Raw genomic sequence first — 7361 nt, forward strand, 5'->3', positions numbered from 1 at the left:
GCAGACAACCATGCGATTGGCCATGTCAGCAGTGCATTTCTAGGTTCATATGATCACACATCTTGCTTCTCCACTGTGAAAAAAGCATCAAATCCATGAGTAAATACATTTTTACATATGTTCACATGAGAAACAATTACCATCTAATAGGTCTTCTGTCACAGAGTTGACTTGTGTTATTTTTGTGAGTTGACTTGTGTTAAATGTGATTGCAAAAGATCCCAGTGTCAATCTACAGTATGTGCAATGAATGTGCTCCCTTTAAACCAGGCCATAGGTTGGCTTGCCAGATATCTTCTCAAAGTCTCCAGACGTGTTTGCAGCGTCTTCCTGCATTTGAAATGCATAAAGAATCTGGTTTCAATTTACACTGATAGTCATGAAAAAAATAAGAATTTAATTAAAAAAAAATAAAACAAATGTATTTTACCTGAAGGGTTTAGTTTAGGATATTGAATCATGAACATCCTCATTTTCATATATTTCCTGGACCACTTTATTTTGTGGAGCAAACTTGCATACCAGGAACATTACATTACTGACCAGCTCACTTCACAGCATCTGAAATGTAGCAATGTAAACAAACATAATTACTAGTAAAATCATAAGATCAAAGATAAAAATCAGATTTTCAACTTCCTCAAATGTGACAATTTCTTAAATGACACGTAATACATCCTTAAACACTGCCATTCCTAGAGCCTACTGTACTCTGGCCTCAGCTACAACTACAGTGATTGAGGGCAGATTAGAGTAGACGTTTGAGGGACAGCCGATGAAGTCCATAGGCTGGCATTATGCAGACAAACCTAACAGGTAATTGCTAACAGGAAGTGAGACTGGAGTTTCTGACACTCACTTCAGCACAGCAGTTCAGAATCAATTCTTACTTTTAGGAGACAAAACTTTATTTGTCATGAAATTTGATCTTTAAACTTTTGCAGACCTTTTACATTTACAAACAGCTATTTTACAATGCATGAAAAGTAATATTTTGGGGAAAAAATAATATGGGCACTTCAAATATCAACAAGATTCTCAACTAAATCTAGAGGAATTTACAAAGAAAGTCCAGAGATTCCCTTACTCCAAGTATGGACCAATGATGGCTTCTGCTTTTTCAAGAATGTTATTCTGCAACGAGAAGAAAAACTACATGAAACAGTCACAGTCAATGACAGGTTTGTTGTCATTATAAGCATGTGAAAACGTAAATTTAAAAAAAATGTAGTTGAATCTACAGTGCATTTGTGAGTTCTCCAGGACTATAGACAGAAACAATTATGAATAATATACAGAAAACAGATACCTTATATGTGTGTAGTTACCAGTGCATATTGAATAAGATAAATATACAGTACACTTTAGTTTTTGGTAAACCATCTGCACTTCATTGCAATAGTTCTACCATACTACTCTCTATACATCTACTAAGAAATACTACTAGAAAACAAAGCTTATAACATGGAAAAAGTACCCTAGCAAAAGTCAATAAAGTTGTACAAATATGAATTGTAATAGAAACAAATTATTTTTCTTTTTTTTAATTTACCTCATCAGGAAGCTGCTGATACAAAGGGAATATGGCCCAGATATTTTATTTTTCTTCCCAATTCTGGTCTTTCTGTCCTGAAATATATATATACTGTATATATAAAAGTATGGGTACAGAGCATTATTATTATTATTATTATTATTATTTGCTGGCAAGTTATATTCAACAAATCCGTTATAATCATTTTTTCTTAGACTACTGTATTTTCAGCTACATACAGTTTAAACCAGGAGTGCCCAGTCCTGTTCCTGGAGATCTACCTTCCTGCAGAGTTCAGCTCCAATCCTGATCAAACACCTGTCTGTAAAGTGCTCTTGAAGAGCTTAATTAGCTGGTTCTTGTTTGTTTGATTAAAGCCTGAAACACACTGCACGATTTAGGCTGTCCCAGACGAAGACCGCCCGTGAAGCAATCGTGGTGATTTCTGATTGGCCACAATTGTTTCACGATGCCAATCTTTCGCCTGGGACAGCCGAAAATCGTGCAGTGTGTTTAGGGCATATGGCTGAAGCTGAACTTTGCAGGAAGGTAGATCTCTAGGAACAGGATTAGTTTAAACCAAGGGTTTTAAAATTGTTCCTAGAGTCTCTCAAGGTAATCTAAGGAATAAGGAAAACTTTCAAAATGTGCAATGCTGTCGACTGGGGAGGCTCCAGGAAAAAAAATAAAAATAAAACAAAATGCTTGAGGTGGTTTTTGGCTTGTGTGATTAAGAGTAAATGCAGATAATGTGCAAATAAATTCCTCTATGCACATCAAAAAAGTCATGTAACTTTGTGCGACAGGGCGGCATAACCTGACTAACCAGCAGACCAATCTTATTGCACAGCATCTGAAATGTAGTTAAGGTCATTCTTAAATGCCCAAGCAAAGTATAGTCATACAGAAATACTTTGATAAATGTAGCGAATAGTACACTAAAAATAACAGTGATATGAACCTATTGAGTACTCCTGCCCTGAGAGCAGCACATAGTTCAATAAAAAGAACAGTAATATGAATATTGAGTACTCCTGCCCTGAGAGCAGGGACGTGCAGAGAGTTCCTCAGGGGCAGGGGCTCAAATGTAAAAAAGGCAATATGAGGAAAAAAATAATTATAGGTCAAAAGATTGGATACATTACTATTTTATATTTTTGCAAGAAGTCACTTATAGTCAACAAGCCTGCATTTATTTGATCAAAATTTTACTTATTTACTTAATGCATTTTATGCAATGCTGATTTATTAGCAATGTTGAAATCCTGTGATACTTTTTTCAGGATTCTTTGATGAATAAAAAGTTAAATAAGAAAAGCATTTATTTAAAATATAACTTTTGTAACAATATAGCTCAGTAAAGGTCAGTATTATTATTTTTTTTTAAAGAAATTAGTTTTTACTCAGCAAGGATTTGTTAAATTGGTAGAAACAGTGATAAAGATTGACATTGTTAGAAAAAAAAATCTCTATTTTGAATAAATGCTGTTCTTTTAAACTTTTTATTTATCAATGAACCCCAAAAAAGTATCACAGATTCCAATAATAAAAAATAAATAAAATTAAGCAGCACAACATTGATATTTTGTGTTTCCAACATTGATAATAAATCAGCGTATTAGAGTGATTTCTGAAGGACCATGCATTGAATAATGGAGTAATGATGCTGAAAATTCAGCTTTGAATAACAGAAATAAATTAGATTTTATTAAAATAGTATAAATGTATATTAAAGTAGAAAAACATTATTTTAAATTCTAATAATCATTCACAATATTAGGCTAGTTTTTTTTTCTGTATTTTTGATCAATGTGCTGCTCTCATCTTATCAAAAATGGTAATATAATAAAGTCCTTTCACCTCACCATTTCGCCAGCCTACACTTCACATGATAGGCCTGTAGGTGGCACTTGGGCTTAAATAACTATGATAGTTTCATCAAATAGTAAACGGTGTATATCATACATAAATATAAGTGAATTGAATAGCCTACTGATTACCATTATTGGAGTTTTAGCGCTGCACGGTTTTGTGTAGTGCTTTTAGCATACATTTTGTAATTTGTATGTAATGTGATTTATAAAATGAGACAAACCACGGATCCAGATCGCTCCACAAATAAGTCTGTCCCATGTAATTTTCAACCAATTTATGAATAAGAACAGAAAATAACCGCTCCACTTCAGGTATTAGAACTTCTCGTGCCAGATCATGATTGGTTGGTGTATTATACGACAAACGGGCATTGATGAATTATGTAGTATTCTGAAATATATAATATGTGGATTTTTAATTAAATCGACACACTAGCTTTGATTATTGATGAAAAATGTTTAAAATATTGTTTAGTTAATTTTTTCCTTCCGTCGACCCATAGGCACTCACTGAAAGAACCATGGCTCCAGAGCCTCGGTTTCCGAACAGACTGTGGAATAACAGTCGAGCAAAACGCACGAAACCCATAGCAACGCCTCAGATTGACAGATATGTAAAAATAAACAGGAATGTTCCGACTTTTGAGCGATTAGTTACTGTTTTGTTCAGATTGTCATGTTAATTAGAATTCAAATGCATTTTGTTTTATTTACCTTGTTTTATTTGTCTGAGAGGGGCACTTTTGAATAATTTTGAAAAAGGGCAGGGGCTCGAGCCCCCAAAGCCCCACCTTCTGCACGTGCCTGCCTGAGAGCAGCTCATAGTTCAGTACAAATAACAGTAATATTAATATTAAGTAACGTTATTCCTACCCTGAGAGCAGTGCATAGTTCAGTAAAAATAACAGTCATATTAATATTGAGTAACGTTAGTCCTGCCCTGAGAGCAGCACATACATGTTTGAGTAATACATCTCTTCATCCCATTCCTTCTCAGGAGTTGTAGGTGAGTATGAGGCATTCATGTCTGTGTTTCACAGGTCTTTTCTGATTTTCCACAGAAATACTACAGTCTATTTATCTAAGCACGCCTCGGAACGCAACCTGATAGGCTCGCTGCAGATGGGAGGGGCGCTCGCTAGCCAAACAGATGTTCCCATGAGAAAGATTCAAAACGGACCATAAAATCTTCAAAAACAGTACTTTACAGCTCATTTATGGGTTTTCCACCGATGGACACATACAAACATAATTAACTCAGCCCGGATGACGCCGGAATTTCACGCTTCTCCGATTTCTGCATCTGAAACTCATTAGGAGATCAAAGGTCACATATGGTTATCATTAATATTATTATGATGTCACAAAGGTCAAAGCAATTAATCAAATTTGACACAAGCCACCGGCTATCACTACTTCGCTCATTCAGAGAAAACAATATATTGATTTAAATTTTCTAAGTCACTTTTTGAGTAGAAAGGGTCTATGCGAGAGGACGTGAACTATCCTGGATAATGCTGTGACTCACAGCTGAGAAGACAAAGACCTGCATAATGAGCCATTCAGTCAGGTATGTGACAGAGGAAATTGCTACAAGAAAGAAATGTGTATACATATAACTATCACATAAAATAACTTGAGATTCACTTGCGAGTGCAGTTAAACAGTTTATTAGGAACAAACAAACAAATAAACAACAGAAGAGTCAAGACATCGTGGGTGCAATATCCAAAACAGTTGCAGGAAACTGGAACCCAGGAAAATGGGAGACAGCAGAAACTGCATGAGAAAACACAAAACAGACGTGAGCAACACAATGAACAGACAAAGACAAAGCAAACATGGTGACAATACATACACTACCGCGTAAGAAACATTACTTACTCAGTATAAAATAGCTCCTCCTCTGCCGGCTCCAGCTGCGCTCGCGTTCTGTTTGTGAGGTAAACAAAGCTTTTTCCTCTCAGCGCATCTTCTGGGGGTAAATACAAGGCTTTTTCCTCTCAGCGCGTTTCTGAGGTAAATACAAGGCTTATTCCTCACAGCATGTTCTTCCAAAAATGAAAAGTATCTGAGATGAAAGCGTTGCTGCTTTGTTTACGGTGGTGTGGGCGTTTACATGCTGCATGTCTCACGTGGAGATTTGTAATAACAATAGCGTGAGCAGCGCATGGGCGTGACCTAATTAGAGATAATGAGACCAGACGGAAAAACTGGATCTTCCGTTGGTTTCATACGGATTACTTTATCACAGAATTTCGGTAAGACTTACTTTAATAGTAGACATGTCAAGCTTTCTATAGATATATTTCTCATGTCTCTGTGTGAAGTATTTGCTGAGTTACAGTTCATTTTAGTGATGTGTTTATAAAAGCAGTTCGCGGAGAGAGTGAAGACTGAGAACGCACCCTGTTTGTTTTCTTTATTCTTCAAAAGCACAAAGTTTAGTTGTCATTATGAGCAGAGGTGGGTAGAGTACCCAAAAACTGTACTCAAGTAAAAGTAAAAGTAATAGTCTGAACAGTGTGCTGAAATATCCGTTGTTGAACATTAAATTTAGTTTTAAAAGACAACATGTAGTGCGTGTATTTCATAAGAGTAGGAACTGTAAAGGGGTAACAGCGTGTCTGAATATAAACAGTTGAGTAAGAGTAAAAAAGTATCGGATAAAAAAAACTACTCAAGTAGTTAGTTACTAGTTACTTTGGATCATATACTGAATATAGTATATTTTTATTTAGATATATAGATATTTAGATAAAATTGTATATACATACATATACACATACATATACTGTATACATATACATATATACACACACACACACACACACTGCCATTCAAAATACTTTTAATGTTTTTTTTTTAATGTAATTTATTTCAGTGATGCAAATCAGAATTTTTATCAGCCTGATTTATTATCAATGCTGTTCTTTTTTAGCTTTCCATTCATAAAAGAACCCTGAACAAAATGTCACAGGTTCCAAAAAATATTAAGCAGCAAAACTGTTCCCTGTTGAAAAAACCAGCATATGCTATGTTTTGAAGCATGGGATGCTGGTTTGAGCTGATTTAAGCTGGTCCTTACCTGATTTAAGCTGGTCATGTGCTGGTCCTAAGATGGTCCGACCAGCTCAAGACCAGCACATGACCAACATAAACCAGCATCCCAGCTTCAAAACATACCTAAGCAGCATATGCTGTTTTTTTGTTTTTGTTTTTTTCAACAACACTGGTAATAAATCAATATATTTGAATTATTTCTGAAGGATCATATGACTCTAAGAGTAACTGGAGTAACAGCTGATACAAATTCTTATTTGCATCACTGAGTTAAATTAAATTATATTTTAAAATTTAATTATGTATCATAAATGTATATAACCTCTGACATGGAGAAGAGTGAAAACTCCTCACATGACCGCTACAGAACATCTGAACATAACGAAACAAATGCACATTGACGGATCTTCTTCCGTCTGTTCTGCAAAATGTAAACAAATGTAGCCTTTATTTCTGCAATCATAAATATTGTGAAAATATCAATATTAATTGTGTGTAGGCAAGGCATTCCTGGCAAGGCATTCCTCCTGGAACTAACGCGGGTTTGGCGGGTGTTAATTTCATACTCTGTGACAGCTTATTTAATGAATAAATGATACAATGTATTTAATGTGTAAGGTACATGTACAACAAACTGGTAATGTCATAGTGGTATCGTGTATTGTAATCGAATCTATACCTGTGGAACCGACAGCACACGCGGTGTTCATCTAATAAAGATCTTCATAGCTAGCAAACCATAGCCTTTGCAGATTTGCTTTCAACTGACTGTAGATCCAAAGCCACGTCTTCAACGCTCTTGATGTTACAACTCTGAGTGAGAACCGCTTCAGACAACTCAGCGCATGTGGCAGGGAACTGAACGGAACATTCAAACTGATTCGTGAACC

General features: G+C 35.5%; 1 long non-coding RNA gene across 1 annotated transcript; it reads right to left on the reverse strand.

Moving 5' to 3' along the window:
- Positions 1-255: 255 nt before the first annotated feature.
- LOC131521301 (uncharacterized) lies at positions 256-1152 on the reverse strand. The gene is made up of 3 exons (XR_009266256.1): positions 1088-1152; positions 431-561; positions 256-330 (listed from the first exon to the last, which is right to left on the reverse strand). It is a non-coding gene; the product is annotated as an uncharacterized LOC131521301 (long non-coding RNA).
- Positions 1153-7361: the final 6209 nt, after the last annotated feature.

This window comes from Onychostoma macrolepis, chromosome 16 (genome assembly GCF_012432095.1).
Source record: "Onychostoma macrolepis isolate SWU-2019 chromosome 16, ASM1243209v1, whole genome shotgun sequence".
Classification (NCBI taxonomy): Eukaryota; Metazoa; Chordata; class Actinopteri; order Cypriniformes; family Cyprinidae; genus Onychostoma; species Onychostoma macrolepis.